This window comes from Protomyctophum parallelum, assembly GCF_964188405.1.
Source record: "Protomyctophum parallelum genome assembly, chromosome: 22".
Taxonomy (NCBI): domain Eukaryota; kingdom Metazoa; phylum Chordata; class Actinopteri; order Myctophiformes; family Myctophidae; genus Protomyctophum; species Protomyctophum parallelum.
Genome location: NC_139714.1, coordinates 2454843 through 2472393, shown reverse-complemented (window position 1 = coordinate 2472393; position 17551 = coordinate 2454843).

The following is a 17551-nucleotide window of genomic DNA, read 5'->3' as shown; positions in this document are numbered from 1 at the left end:
CTTTGTGGTACAGTACGTACATCTTTCATGAAAACAGAAATACCTGTATGTATCATGTACTGTAACATAAGTCACAATGTTGTCACTGCCTGCAATAGATAACATTTCTACATGCAAATTTTTTTATTTTCTGAGAAATATATAGTCTGAGCTGTATCCCAACCATTTTTCAACAAGAAAAGATCAATAATAATTTGAGTGATATAACACACAGAAAGCTACCACAGATGCTATCACATATTTCCTAGCACTAGGGATGTATACCTTCACTATGAGAATGAATCCCCCCCCATTGGTACAGATGACCACACATTTGGGGTTCCGGCTCATGGACTATGTGTACCTTTTATATCTGTGCTTGGAAACGAGACCAGCCTCTGTCAAGTTCAACACGCACATATTTATTTAACAGACAGCCTGATTGAAAGACAGCCTCTGGACAGCTAGAGGACTTGCAGCCTATTCGCCGGCCAACCAGGCAGTCTGTGTATAATATGTTTGTATAGCCTAAAAGAACGTAAAAAAGTAAAATAAACGTCACATACTGTAGTATGCGTCCCACTTGACTGGCAAAATGGCGCCACCTACTGCTTATTTCATGAACTAATGTCATATCTCCCAAGAATTGCATTTTATCAGTGGATGGAAACGGAGGCAAAACGCGCTTTTCTTTTTTCGAAATTTCTGAAAATGTGCTTCCTATTTTGGAAAAGGCTGGATGGAAGTGCACTTAATGTCATCAGCAGAGCCAACGGGAACATGTGGTAATCCATCTATCAGCATACACTATCCTCCCCTCCTTACCTGCTTGAAGATCCGCTGTATGAATGTTGTTTGATGATTCGTTAGATGGCTGGGAATGTAAATTGGGGACAGGGGGGGGATGGGGGGTTGAAATGGAGATGAGTGTCTGATGACTTCAAGATCACTGATGAGCAGCATAATGGACAGACGACCACATATGTGACTACATGGAAAATGGTAACGGCACATGAGCCCACATGCAGTTAATTCAACACGCACACGCACACACACGCACGCACGCACGCACGCACGCACGCACGCACGCACGCACACACACACACACACACACACACACACACACACACACACACACACACACACACACACACACACACACACACACACACACACACACACACACACACACACACACACACACACACACACACACACACACACACACACACACACACACACACACACACACACACACACACACACACACACACACACCCAGGTTCAACTTTAAATGTCTATGCAATCAATTGTCGTCTTTGGAAAACACCAGTATAATAGATAGCTAATTCAAACACATGCAAACAGATATAATGGGAAATATTAAACGTGCGTGTGTGTGTGTGTGTGTGTGAAGCAGAGAAAATACCCAAACATGTAAAAAAGGTCTGGCTCTGTCAAAGCACAAAACCATGTATGATGATGAGAATAAGGATGATGATGATGACAACGATGACTATGACAATGGTAATGATGATATGCATGATAATTGAGACGAGACAGCTGGTCCCAGGCATTAGTATTAAAATGCACAACTCCAGTGGACTCAAACAGCTATGCACGTCATCATACTGAGCCAAGCACAGATGAAAGGATAAACAAATTATAATCAAAACGACCTTTTCTCCCCGACAGCCTGCCAAGCAGCCAAAAACAGAACACCTTGAACCAACAGACAGAGCAGCTCAACAGACAAACAGTGACCACGAGACGCACAAGCGACAAACAACCGCCCCGTCCGTCCTCCTCTCATCCAGACACCCCCCCCCCCCCCTGCCCTCATCCCTAAAAACACAAACGCCCCTCCCCACCGACACACATACACACACAAACACACAGCCCTCCCCATCCACAACACACAACCCTACCTGCTTGTTTTTGAGGTCGAGCGAGAGCTCGTAGTCAGAGGTGGTGGTATGCGAGCAGGCCCCGTTGCGCTGCACCCTCAGCGGCGAGGCCGTGTGGTGGAGGCTGGCCCGCCTGCCCGCAGTGGTGCCACCTCCTCCTTTTGCTCCTCCTCCTCCACCTCCTCCTCCTCCCTCCTCCTCATCCCTCACATCCTCCTCTCCCTCTTCCTCCCGCCCGGCGGCCACCACCCCTCCTCCTCCTTCACCACCTCCTCCTCCATCGTCATCTCGCTTCCTTTGCTGCTCCTCCTCCTCTGCCTCCACGTCCACTTTGGTCTTCTGCGCCGCCTCCTGCTCCCCTCTGCAGGGTGTAGGCGGGTCCGCGGGGTGGCGGTGCTGTGGCGGTGCTTCCTCGAGGTGGGGCTGAGGTTCAGGGTGGAGGGGCACAGGATCGGGTTCACACTCGGGTTCGGGTTCCTCTTTGGGGGGAGGCACGGCATCGGACTGGGGCCGGGGTTCAGAGTGCTGCTGAGGCTCAGGGTGGGAATGAGGTTGGCTCTCCGGAGGTTGACTTTGTATCTCTGCAGGTTGGCTGTGGGTCTCAGGCTCAGCCTGGCTCTGTGTCTCAGGCGATTGGCTGTGGGACTCCGCAGGTTGGCTGTGGGTCTCAGGCGATTGGCTGTGGGACTCCGCAGGTTGGCTCTGTGTCTCAGGCGATTGGCTGTGGGACTCTGCAGGTTGGCTGTGGGTCTCAGGCGATTGGCTGTGGGTCTCCGCAGGTTGGCTGTGGGCATGAGGAGATTGGCTGTGGGTCTCAGGCGATTGGCTGTGGGACTCTGCAGGTTGGCTGTGGGTCTCAGGCGATTGGCTGTGGGACTCTGCAGGTTGGCTGTGGGTCTCAGGCGATTGGCTGTGGGTCTCCGCAGGTTGGCTGTGGGCATGAGGAGATTGGCTGTGGGTCTCCGCAGGTTGGCTGTGGGTCTCAGGCGATTGGCTGTGGGTCTCCGCAGGTTGGCTGTGGGTCTCAGGCGATTGGCTGTGGGTCTCCGCAGGTTGTCTCTGGGTCTCAGGGGGATGAGGCTCAGCCGTCGGAGGCTGGGGCTGATCATCCCGCTCGCCCTCTCCACCCTTCCTTCCCTTCTCCTCCTCATCCTCCTCCTCCTCCTCCTCCTCCTCCTCCCCCAAAGTCGAGTCCGGGGGAAGGTCATCGTCGCTGCAGAAAGGAGGAGAAAATGCAGAGTGAGGTTGCTGCTGCTGCATCCATGGGTGACCTCTGACATCTTCTCCACGGCTGCCTGGGTGTGAGTGGAAGTTCATCTCTCTGTGTGGTGACCTCACTCACTCACTCACTCACACACACACTCACTCACTCACTCACTCACTCAGCTACGTGTGCTGGGGACGCCTCGAGGCATGGAGGATCTGCCTGTCCACTCTGCCTGTCTCTCTGTCTGTCTAGAGACATCACTAACAGACAATAAAGAAGAGGGGGAAATATGTACAGCACACAGCAGCTGACAAAACCACAGAAAGTGCACAGCAGCAAAACATACATGTATAATTTATACCTTCAAGCAATTAGAGACTGCAGCGAAAACTTCACAAGAGGAATAGTGACACACACACTGACACACACACTGACACACACACACACACACACACACACACACACACACACACACACACACACACACACACACACACACACACACACACACACACACACACACACAGTTTGTGTAGATTTGTATGTTATACGCCGGGACCATGTGTTCATCGGATGTGATGCAGAGGAGCGTAGGGGTCGGACCGGCAAGAGCTGCGTCGGAAACGACATACTAAAATACTGTTTAGTATGGCAAATTATTATGTGATGATGACAGCGTTTTTTTTTTAGTAATGTCAGAAAGCATAGCAGCTATGTGAAATGCATACTATATACATACTATATTCAGTAAATATTACAGTATGCACTACTGTACATCAGGGCATGAAGACATCCTTTGAAAACAGATCTACAAGCCCAGAATGCGCTGCGATGCGACACATTGTGAGCTTGTAGATCTGCTTTTTTCCCTCTTTTTTGTTCAAATGGCCAAAATGTATATAGCGCTGAAGTGAGTCATGTGTGTTTTAATCAAAATCTACAAAATAAAACTAGTAGTAGTAACTAAAGTTTTCAAATAATTGTAGTGGAGTAAAAGCACAATATTTGCCTGCCCTATGAGATGCAGTTGGAGTAGAAGTAAAACTACTGAAAACTGGAACTACTCCAGTAAAGTAAAACTTGCACACAGGAAAATAGCTCAAAAGCTTTGAAGCTTGTGGTTTCCTTCTGTAATTAAGACATCTCAAGGGTATCATAATCCATGGAAGCTGAAATACTGTTATAATGAAACACACCAGCCAAATCATGTCTTTGTTTATCTAAAAACAAAAATCTGGCATCGATTCTTTCTTTCATCTCATGTATACACAGTGAACACACTCTGAATTTAAACCAGGATTCAGATTGACTGAATTCTCTCTTCCTTGGCAACTGTTTTGACTGTGGATCTCTAATGACATTATTAAGATCAAGAATAGTAAAAACATGGCACTGAGGTTCTGTACTGTAGATTTATAAAGAGCTTTTCTGAGTAACCAAAGGCGCTTAATAGGCAGTTAGACCCTCAATACTTTATCAAATATACTGTACATTTTCACTGTACTTGGTGTTCGACATTGAGGTTCTGTAGTATACAGCATGAACAGTACAGGACACTCTATAGTACAGGGGTCTTCAACGTCTTTCAGAGCAAGGACCTCTTAGCTGAGAGAGAGTATTCGGTCGATTAGAGACCTTCATCAGGACCTTCATCAGGTCTGTCCTGATGAAGGTCTAATCGACCGAAACGTCGACCTAATAAAGAGCAATATTTTGACAGTGTCTGACAGTGTCTGACAGTGTGCGGGACCCTTTATTTGTTTTTCAAAGATACCCTTTTTAATATATGTTCTATTGCCCTACGCACCTGTCACTGGCCTTCTGAGGTGTGCATCAGCCTTTTGCTAAAAATGTGTTTCTTTTAGACATTTAACGACTTGAACACTCAATACTTTGTTGACCTTTGGCTCTGTACTTGGTCGGCTCTTTTTCCCCCCTGTACAGCAAAGCCGAAAATAGCAATGCGTTGTGAACTTGCAGATCGGCTAATTTCGCCCAATGTTCCCCCCAGAATAGGGACGGGAGGGTTCAAGTGGTTCATGTTGTGAGCTTGTATAGATCTGCTATTTTGATTTGATGAAGAGATTTGGTGTAGATCGAAAATAAAGGCACCAATTACAGTGCAAATGTACATTTGATAAAGTACTGAGGGTCTAACGGCTTAAACCGATAAATTCCTAAAACTATCAAAGTATTCTGCGTCAAACCCTATAGACCTGTGTCACGGCACCCACTTTGAGAAACCCTGCTCTAGTATAGAGCCTGAAAAGGAATTTGTAGGGTCAGTGGAAGATGCGTCGTGAATAAATCTATCTAATGCCCAAAACTGCAGAGACAAGAGAAAAGTAATGGGAAAGAAAACTGAAACAGAGAGAGAGAGAGAGAGAGAGAGTCTGAAAGGAAATGCAGTCTGCTCAATGAAAGTGATGCATGGCCATCAATTATGTCTGTCTATACTGTGAGCGTGTGCGTGTGTGCGGCCACGCCTCTGTGTGTTGTGTATGTACAGTAAACGTTCTAACTTCTCTGATAGCGGTTTTGTAACTGTCTATCTACTGTATGTGGTTCTCACGGAATAAAACAACCATGAAACATTTTAACAACACAAATCTGATGAGGTCCTTTTCTTGAGCAATTCTAAATAAGCAACTATACTTACAAAACAAGCCCAAATAAGCATATATGCTTTAAAAACAAGCCCAAAATAACATAACCTGCGAGCACCAGTATTTACAAGCAACTACAGAAAAACACAAGTCCAAAGTTTTGTCAGGCCCAAATCCTAATCTGTGATTTGTGAAACAGCTGTGAAAGGAGCCTTGCAAATTAGTGCCCCATTTCCAGAACAATAACCAAACTAGAAAAAGTGCCCCTCGGGGCACAGGTCTCCACCAGGCCAGGTCAGGTTGTGGCCTCCTGGTGGCGCTATAATAGGCCATTGTGAAAATGGTGCCATTTCTTCTTACGCCTTTGATGGCATTTGGATGATTTGAGGCATTTTGTTCCAAAAATGTTGCAAAAATCCACCTGTTGGTGGCGCTATAACAGGCCAATGTGAAAAGGTTGGGATATATTCCTCAGTTTAGTAGGAAAGCGTGTGAAAGATTTTACGTAAATTACACGCTGCGTTCATGATTTGAGGCTTTTTGTTCCAAAGCCAATGTTAGCCAATTAGGATGGAATATGAAATATCGGACAGATCCGTCTTGAGCACATGAATATAGAGATACTGTGCAACGATTTGCGGGATTTTTGGACAGAATCTGGAGAAATAATATATTTTTTAAAAGTGTTTTACAAAAGTCGGCCTCCTGGTGGCGCTATAAAAGGCAGATGTGAAAAATGCAGGTCAAAGCTTTGTCCTTAGGAAGTGCCTAGGGAGTGTGCATGCAACGTTTCACGCAGATCTGTGCAGTTCAGGCCGTTCTGGAATATTTGGGGCAGAGGTTCATCGTTGGCATCCAGGGTGTGTGTGCAAAGTTTGGCATCGACCTGGTTAACGGTGCCAGAGATTAGCTGTTAACGGACGGACACACGGAGTGCAAAACATACTCTCCCCATGACTTCGGCTGGTGGATACAATGACGTATACATCAATGGTGGTCTGTGCGTTCCTCGTTGAAAAATATCAAACCACAAGCTCACAACACGTCGGTTCACGATCGACATCCTGGCTTCTATGGAATCCAAATGGCTGAAATCAGTTGTGTTGTGGCGACTAAAGAACTTTAATCCATGTCCTCAATTCAGTGGAATGCTTGGCAGGTTCACATCCCTTAGCGTTAGAAGAGCATATTATGGCATACAGTCTCATGCACACCACCTTCTAAAATGGAGTTTGTATGAATTATGAATGGTGAAATAAAGCTCTGCGAGCAGAAAATAGGCCTGCACTAGAGACACAAAAACTGCACCTTTCAGGATGTCGATATAGGTATATAAAAGGCTAAGTGGACTGGAATCAAAGTCACACTTCTGATATCGTGCACAGTCTGGCAGTAAGTAATGACAGTCATTATGGCATACAACAAATGATCTACATATTTAGACATTACCATCACAATGGCAATTAATTATGTATGGATAGTGTACAGCACAGCAGTGGTGTCCAAACGGTGTGTCAAGGTATACTGCTGTGATATGAGAAATGGGGGTGCTGCCCATTATTCCCATGGCCCAATGGTCCGAAGAATGTCAGGTCAGTGTGAGGATAGGGTTAGGGTTATACTTAATGTATAGTTAATGTGTCCGTGCTTGTACTCAGGTACAACGGCTTATCGGACTAATGGCTCAATGGCACTTACTGTAAGACAAGTCAACCTGTGTGTCCATCATGATTCATTACTGCAATATATATCTTGTTGAACCGGAAGTGATGGAAATAAGCGAATTAGCACAACACCCCATAGCCCCATTCAATTCAATGCAATTCAAAGCAATTCATTGAGGGCTTATGGTAGGGAAATAGCCAATAATGCGCTTAATGCACAAAATAACACCTGGACGTCTTTGGTGGGGACGTAACAACTACAAATAAAGGTAAGAAAGCCTTCTAGTATGGAATTCTACTTTAAGGATGCTTTAGATCGTGTGCGTGCGTGTGTGCATGCGTTGAGATTTGGGATATTTGGGATATTCGATGATGTCACACCATGGGAGCCACTGGATCTAGATCTAGGGAGCTATGTGATGGATGCTAGGGAAAATAGTAAATCTACAAGATCACAGCATGTCGCATTAAGGCAGGTTGTGAGCTTGTAGATCTGCTATAGTGGGTATGCGCATGCTTAAAGTGAATGGCACATCGAGTGGCAAAGCGACAGGCAAAATGCGTTTAATATTGTTTAATGTTGTTTAATGCAATCAGATAGGACTTTTCTGTTTGGATGCATGGGCTGTCAAGGCCAGAAAGTAGTTTTTTTGCCACTCAGTAGGCGTTCCCGCATAACTTCCAGGTTTGATGATGATGTGCATACCCTCTACTACGCGCATACCCTCTATATTCGCTATTTCACTCACTGTATTCACAATACAGCTTGTGAGTCCTTGCAGTCACCATTTTGCAGCCCAACATCTCGTATATCCTCGTTCAACATAAGCCATAAGCCTCGCGAAGCCCATCATCTTTACAAAATGACTGTACATCCGTGAAGATCGTTTTGACAATCAACCTAGTCACGCTTCCTCGCCAAGTCTTTTGTCGCTTTGTGTTCAAAGTGAAAGCCCTGTGTTGATGTTTGCTGTGAAGTAGTCAGGCTTGAAATCATTATAATCACCTCCACTAGCATGACTCGGCGTCACCGCAGAGTGCTTTTGAGTAAAAGTAACTAAGTATATTTACTCCAGTACTGTACTTAATTACAATTCTGTATGGGTATTTTTTTTACTTTACTTTACTTTATTTCCGAGTATCAGTAGGCTACTTGTACTTCTACCCCACTACATCTCAGAGGCCAATATTGTATTTTGACCTCCACTAGAATTATTTGAAAACGTTAGTTACTACTAGTTACTTTGTAGCTTTTGATTATTATTAATAAATCTGTGCATGTGTGCGTGCGTGCGAGTGTGTGTGTGAGTAAATAGAGGGTATACGCATGACATGACCACCATCATACCCGGAAGTTATGCGGGAATGCCTACTGAGGTGCAAAAAACATCTTTCTGGCCTTGACAGCCCATACATCCAAACAGAAAAGTCCTATCTGATTGCATTAAACAACACTCACTTGATTTACCACTCACTTTATGCATGCCCATACCCTCTATTTATCTCCCTGTCATTTGTTCTGGAATATCATTCAAATCCCTCCATCCTCTCTCACCCATATTTGTCAAGCTTCCACTTATGCTCTTTCTTTCTAACGTGCTTTGACTCTCTCTCTCTCTCTCTCTCTCCAGCAGACAGACGTGCGTTCTGGTCCAGAATGTAATTACAGTACTAGTGGTCTTGTGCTAGTGCTCCCTCTCATCCCTGCATGCTAATGGGTACCATGTCACATCACATCATGCCTGACAGTCACTATGGCTGTGTCCGAATTCAGTGACTCATCCCCTACTGGGGATCCAGATTTAGTGAACTACAGTAGTGACGATTTTGGACACTACAGTACACCCGTACATCCTATAGATGCAGTGGACTATAGTAGTGACAATTTCGGACACTACTCCCTATATGAGGATCCAAAAAATAACAAACTCCCCAATGATTTTGGATTGTTGCGACCGAAGGTCGCAGGTAACTATGGAATCGTGCATTTCCCGTTTATCGGGCACCATGTGGTGCCCAGGTCTCGTGACATCATGTGACATCATCAGGGATGGAGATGTGGTGACCCTGATGTCATAGTAAATGCCATATACAGTATGGAGATCCCTGGAGTCATCAATATTGGCCGGCGCCTCTACATCGGACCTCAAACTCTTAGATCTCCATATATGGATATATGTCAGAACCAGTTCTGACATTCCATACAGTATGTCGATCCTTCCCCATCCATCCTTCCTCTTTGATGTCTCCCTTTTGACTTATACCTGTCCATTCAATTAGATAGATATATATGAAATATAGATGAAACGATCAAAACGATTCATACTTTCTCAAAAACATTCCAAAAGAGCAGATATACAAGCATCTTTGTGACATGCTGTGAGCCTGTATATCTGCCGTATATCTGCAAATGTTTGAATAGCCAACACTAATGTCTAAACGAAATGGGCTTGAACACATAAGCCCTATTCGTTTCGTTTACTTCCTCGTACGACGGCAACACGCAATAATAGCAGATCGCGATGCGATGTGAGCTTATAGATCTGCTATTCTTTCAGATTTTGTGATGGTTTGTCTATAATGGCCATGCCCAAAATATTCCCAACAGATTGAAAGTGGTCAATATTGCGGCGTAGCCCAGGCCGTGGCGTAACGGTCTGGGCACCGGACTGGTAATCCAGTCGCAGTGTGCCGCGGGTTCGACTCCCGAGCCCGACACGGCCTTTACTGCATGTCATCCCCCCATCTCTCTCCCGTTTCCTGTCAGCCTACTGTCTGTCCCTTCAAAAATCAATAAAAAGGCGTAAGCTGCAAAATAAAAAAATCTAAAAAAATATATATATATTGCGGCGTACAGTATACACTAGTATGCCTGGTACTAAATGACAGTTTCCCCCCAAACGAGTATTAGATGAAGATGCATGGGGGAGTGGCTGTACTACTAGGGCTGCAGAGTATTAGATGAAGATGCATGGGGGAGTGGCTGTACTACTAGGGCTGCAGACATTTTTCATACACACAGCGAGACGCAACTGCTGAGGAGGCGTGTGTCCTTGACACGTTGCAGCACTGCAGTCAAGTGACATAAAATGTGACTGTCCTGACTACGAATGTGGTGTGAATCTGTGGAATGGTTTCAGCTGGGATTGTTAAACAGAGTATACATTTAATGCATTAAACAAGGCTCACAATCTGTATTGTAGAGTATGTTAAGCAAGGGATAATAATATGACACAGCGGTAGTTTTTGAGAAATAACGCCCGACAGGCATGATTAAACTTAAAATCATCCTGAAGGGGGTATTTGTCCAATATAATCTGTTATAATGTATTGTATAAGTTATATTGTATTAACATACTCTACCATACATATTGTATAGGTTACAGTATATTGTATACTATTAACATACTGAGTCTACCTCTACCATACACGCATTATTGTATAAGTTACATAAATAAGTTACATACTGTAACTTAAGAGAAAACCATGACCCAAAGAAAGAGAGCTGTACAAAACCAACAGATCTCAGGAAAAATACAAAGGGGATGATAGGCCGTGCTGGAGGCAGTGTGGGGCAAAGAAACCACTTCCACATTTTTGGGGGTGCCCCAAGTTGGGGGTGTTTTGGAACAATATTCATGCACAAATCACTGTGCTCAGTATTTAATACTCCAATACCTTTTAACTTCACAACCTTGTACCTGGGCCACATTGAATGTCTTAACCAGTCGAGATACACAAAGCTACTGCAGGTGCTCTTGGCAGCCAGCAAAAAGTCAATAACAAGAAGATGGCTATCCCCAATCACACCCACAATGGACGATTGGCATGGAATAGTCCTGGATATTTTCAAAATGGAAAAATGAACATACATGTTAAGAACTAGATTAGACAATTTCTACCAAATTTGGAACAACTGGATAGTGCACATTGCCCCTCTGAGAGCGGACTTCGTGTGATCTCACTGGTCCATTGCCTGCTTTACGATTGTAGAAAATGTTTAAGACACCTTTCCTTCTCTCATGGTCGAAGACCAAAGCTGTATTGTTTTTGTCCCCCTCAGCAATAATGTATATACTTTCGTTTTTTTTGGTTGTTGTTTTTTTTGTCTGTCTTTTTCTGCCCACTCTTTTCTTTTTGTCCTCCCCCTGAAATGTACAATCCGAAGTGATATTGCCCTGTTTGTCCCTGTTTAAGTGTGGACTTGATGTCATATGTAAAAGGACTATACAGAGACATTGGAGTTGGAGCCACATGGAGGGGGGATGAGGGAGGGAAGAGGGGTGGGGGGAAAAAAGAAAAAAAAATCTTGGGAATTGCTCGTGTATCATATGTGAAAATGCTGTCTGTACTGTACTGCTCTTTCCAAATAAAACAAATATTATAAAAAAAACAAAAGAAACAACAGATCTAGAGTCTGTCTGTAGGCTGGCCCTAACCCGATGAGAGCTGTACAAAACCAACAGACGGACTCGGGTCAGTGTCGGTAAACAGATTACGCCAAACTCTATGGACACCCAGTCCATAGAGAGAGAGGCTGAGGCTGTAATGAGAACTCAGTAGCTCTCTAGCTCACTAGAAGTCAGAAGTACTGTACTTCTTACTTAAGTGAAAGTATCAATACCACAATGTGGACTGGAAATACTCTGTTACAAGTACAAGTCCGGTGTTAAACATTTCACTTAAAAGTACAAAAGTATCGACAATTTATATACTTAAAGGGTTGGTTGACATTTTTGGACTTGGAAATACCATTAATATAGTGGTTGAAAAGGTATGCCCGAGTTACGTGGTGAATATTAAGTAGTTCCGGTCATTTGGTGGGGGTCTGGGGGCAACTCATTAAACATAAATTAATCATTTGTATTTTTACCCTACTTCTACCATATAGCGCAACTGTCATTCAACTTTGATCCCTCTGTCACACGGGACAGTTTTCTCTGTCCAGTATCACTACGCCAGCTGCAGCACAAAAAAATAGTTCCCTGAGACAGAGCTATAAGGTAGAAATAGTTCAAAAACACAAATGACTAGGTTTGTTGATTCATTTACTTTTAATGCGTGGCCCCCAGACCTCCACAAAATGACAGAACTACTTCATATTCACTAAAACCACCCCAGGACTCAGTCAATCAATTAGAACCTTTGCAACCACTATATTAATGGCAAGTATTTCCTACATCTTTGAGTCCAAAAATCTCAACTAACCATTTTTGGTACCAAAGTACCAAAGGTAAACAAGTTTCACAAGTTTGTCATGTATAAAAATCTTATAATAGCCAAAGTATACATGGGGCTGAAGTGGATAATCTATGTTATGTAATACTATTGAAAAAGTAGCTAGTAAATACAGTTTTCAAATAATGATTGTAGTGGAGTAAAAAAGTACAATATTTGCCTCTGGGATGTAGTGGAGTAGAAGTATTGAACACTGGAAATACTCGATTAAAGTCTAAAACTAAATCACACCGTGTGAAGTGAGGGCCCTATTATCATGTCGATTTGCTCAGACACATATATGACGTAAATTCTCCATTCATTGTCAATGTTTGTGTTAGGACAAAAATCTACACTATACTGTAGCTGAATATAGGAGGGGATAGCGCCCCTCAAAAATACCTCCAAATTGCACAGTAATACAGTACAAGTACAGTACTTAATACTGTAAATGTCCTTGGTTACCATCCACCACTGCCTTTCAGTCACCTTGCACCTGCACACTTTGTGCAGTGTGATGCATCATCGTCATCATCAGCACAGAGCCGATTAACCCATTCTGGCCGGGCACCCATTTTGGTGTTATCATTATGTTATGCTTTAGCTATTGAAAAATAGCAGATCTACAAGCTCATAGCGCGCCACCGAGTGGCACGCTACGAGCTTGTAGGTCTGCTATTTTTGAAAAATCCAAGAACGACTGACATTTTTAGAATCTGATCTCAGGTCAGAATGGGTTAATCAGACCAGTGTGTGTCCAGTGGAAACCTCGTATGAATCTGATCTCAGGTCAGAATGTGTTAAATATGTAAGACTTGTGACCGGTGGGTCCAGACTGGGTCTCTCCTCTGGGGATCCACACCTAGAGAGAGCCACGGAACACCAGGTGAACCCGGAACAAAAGTGCATCGTGCAAAAGACAGATGAGGTCCTTTGTGCCCGAGTGCCGCCACAGTCCACATTTACTTTCTTTCTTGGCATGATTTATCATACTGTTGCAGGTGATCAAAATCTAGGAAAACTCTAAACGTAGACTCCTAGATAATAATCCTAATATACTGTATATAGCAGTTGTCCCAATCGGATCGGGTGATCGGAAATCGGGGCTGATCACGTCATTTTCAAATGATCGGAATCGGATTGGGACATCCCTGGTATCAATATTATATCCATATCATGATATTAGACTGGATATTGTTTGTGATTCGGGATATTGTACTATTGTGATATGGCATAAACGTGTTCTATAAAATATAAATATCGGATCTGGAAAAATTGGTATGGGCAGATTCTCAAAATAAAATGATCTGAATCGGATCGAGAGCAAAAAAACGTGATCGGGCCAACTGTATATAAATGATGTGCAGTCTAGTCTGTGTGACAGAGAAGATGGCCTTTTACAATGGAAAAGTGAAAATACACAAACAAGACGTGCCTCATTCCAATCACGTCAGGCGATATGGTCTAGAGCAGTGGTTCCCAAACTTGGGGTCTTTGGGGGGTCCCCAGATGCTTAGCTTAATGTGCATTTTTTTTCTCACTCAACAGTAGACAAATAACCAACATGCAGGATTAGTATATAGGGTATCTGCGCATTTCTAAATTGACAATTTAACTTGTAATACCAAATTGGCCAAATTGTGAAACATACGTAAAAAAGAGGCAAACATTGTCAGAAAAGAGGGTGGTGTATGGGAAAAAGGAGCAGGCCAGGTACAGAGCTTGTAGTTTGGCTATTTCGACAATATTTATCTGTGGAACCGAGCCAAACTAAATGTAATGCCTACAATCTGACTGAAACTGTATCATCTGAGGAAACCTCGCTCCACGCTCCATTTTTAGCCACATCCCCAAAGAAATGTTGAATCCCCACAGTTGGTCCATCTCTCTTAAATCATTCCTATTTGACACCACATAAAAATCCAACATCCATCATAGCTAATAGGCCTTCTTCCTCTGCCTTCCTAAACCTCTATACGTCTGCTAGCAGCCCTCCCATACCATCCAGCTTCCATCAGTCCATGCCGGGGCAGCAGAACACAAGGGACACACTCACAGTTGAATGTTGCTGAGCAGTCCTGATTTTGAAGTCAGGAAGCCTACTGTAATATCTCCTCTGGTCAAGGGGGGAATTCCCATACGGAAGATAATGAAAGTCCAAGGATAAATATACTGCAGGCTCTGGGATAATTTGCTCATACATATCAGAGCCGCCCAGTCAAGTAGTTATTTTGAAATCCTTGCTAAAGACTTATTTTTTCTCCTTGGCCTTCAGTGACAGCTGAGGTATAGTCCTGTTTTCCCCTCACTGGGGCAAATGTTTGCTTGTTTGTACTTATATTGCCTGCTAATGTCTGTTTATATTGCACTGTTTGCTCCTTGTTTTCTAATGCCAGTTATTTGTTTTCTAATGTCTGCTTATATTGCATTGTTTTCCCTTTGTTTTCTTTTAACTTGCACAGCACTTTGGCGCCAATGTTCCCATCTAGACCACCGGATAATCAGCCTCCGAACATCGCGCATTTTATCCAAACCATGGAGAGCTCTGTAGAATTTGAGTTTTCAGCTTTTTAGTCAGCCTGTATAAAGGGAGGTGAACGGCAGCACGGTTGTGCAATCCGGTCTCGGATCGCTAAAGAAGAAGCAAAAAAAATAAAATAAAAAAAAGAAATCAGCGATCCGGTTTGATATCAATAATAAAGTTTATCAGACGGAATGTTACGCCAGAAGCAGTTGCCGGTTGGATTCCAACTGGCGAAACCTTCCGTCAGAAGCAGTACATTTGTTAATTGTGCTATATAAATAAAATGTAGTTGAGTTGAGTTGCATCATTCACAGCTCAACCTAATGCTGGTTCATTTCCAAATTGCAAGAGAGAAAACTCCAGGCCCTGCCGTGTTTTTACAGAGAGAGAGACGCAAGCTGCATGCTTCGTTTCACCTAGAATGCAGTCAATGCACTGCCATCCTTTTCTGCTGAAACCATCATTTGTCCTCATTTCCGTTAAGTCATGTCATCTTGGAACAAATTAGCATGAAGAAGACAGAATCAGCGAGCCATGGGGGTGGGAGGCTGACGTGGGCCTCTACAAAATGCAAGGTCAAGTTCAATTCATTTCCCTCACTCTGAATGTGTCGTTAAAGTGTATCGTATACGTGATTAAACTTTCATCTCTCCATTAGTGAAGCCAGAGCCCCTGTTAACCCCTTACATTAGGGCAAAAGACATGAAAATGTACCATATATGAAATAAATAAATGAATGAATACAAATGATAAATGTATCAAGTTTGTTTTTCCGTTTTTATGTAAATTGTTATTTTGGGGACTACTTCACCCATCTTCAACCTATATAGTCATATAATTGGTCCTCACTAATGATCATGATTTCACGGGAGTAGACACAAATGGTGCCATATTATAATGAGCATTAGTGAGGACCAATTATATTAAGATGGTTTGAAAATGGGTGTTACTGTAGTAGTCGTCCTTTTATCCATTTTATTTTTTCAAGCGTTTGACAGCCCAAAACAAATCAAGGCTATGTCGCCGTTACAATATTAGAGTGTCCACCCTGCTCATGAGATTGGGAGGTAGGGTTCGGATTCATGGGCAGGGTTAAAACAAAGACTGTAAAAGAGAAATCACACTTGTGTGAAGTGGCTGCCACATGACGGCCCACTGTGGCTGCCACATGGCGCCACTGCTTAAAGCAAACATTAAAAGTCCATAGACTTGGCTGCCTGTAACCTCTGGAAGCCAGACGTTGGAGGGGGAAATGTGACACAACGCAATGCCTACTCAGGAAAGCATCAGGGGCATAAGTCCCTGCAATATACTAGCATCATGCAGTGGTGTAATGGTGATTTTTTAAACTGTCAGTGAAGGATAAGCAGTGTGAAGGTTTGAGTGTGTAGATACGAGATGTGCTGCATTATGAATCAATGCAGCCATGCAGAATGGGGAGAGAGAGAGAGAGAGAGAGAGAGAGAGAGAGAGAGAGAAAAAGAGAGCAACAATCACAATCACAATCTCAGGGCTCTAGATTAGTGAGATTGCAGTTTTCTGTTAATGTGAGCGAAAGCTTTCTCAACACACCGAGCAAAAGGTCAAATTTACAAAGTATCGAGGGTTTAAGTGGTTAAATGTCTCGACAACACACATTTAACTTAACATGAGTCCAATATGCAGCGGGGTTCCCTGCTTCATCTCTCTCTCAGCTAAGGGGTCCTTGGAGTGAAACACATTGCAGACCCCTGACATGCAGGGCATTACTTTATGAATAAACAAACGGTTTCTGCCCCGACATCGATGCTATTTTCCGCCTTGAACGTAAACAAAGGCGCTGGAATGGACTTAACAATCCATTTAACATGCACTCCGTCTCCGCATGCAGGCAGCGAAATCTCCAGGGCGTTCAGACGTACGTACTTTCAGAGACATCAACCGACTGAAAACACAAACAAATATACCCCATGCCCCATGTTTAAATGATGAGCTGGGGATTGAGTAGGTCTCATGATTCATTTCGCCCCCCCCCCCTTCCCCCCCTTCCTTCAGTAAAAAATTATAATGAAATAAAATAACATAAAACATTCAAGAGGTCATGTGTGACTTTAGCGAGCAAGGTTAAAGGTCATTCATGAACCATTCTAAAGCTGATTCATTCTGCAAACGTGTTGACATTTCAAATCTACAGCATGTTTCATTGAGGAAGACAGGGCTGCCAATAAAATGAAAAGTAAGTTAAAGCTTAAATAATAACTACATTGTTGGAGTGGAACACAGCATTGTTGATTTCGTTGACAAAAACTATGAGGAGAAAATGTCCGTTGATTACCTTTTTTCACTGACTAAAACTAAATAAAAACTTGTGCTATGATGCGGCAGCCAGGTTGTGGAGTGGGAAATTTGGTATATAGTTTTTGTTCGTTTTTTTGGCCTAAAATATTGTCTATATACATACAGTACAT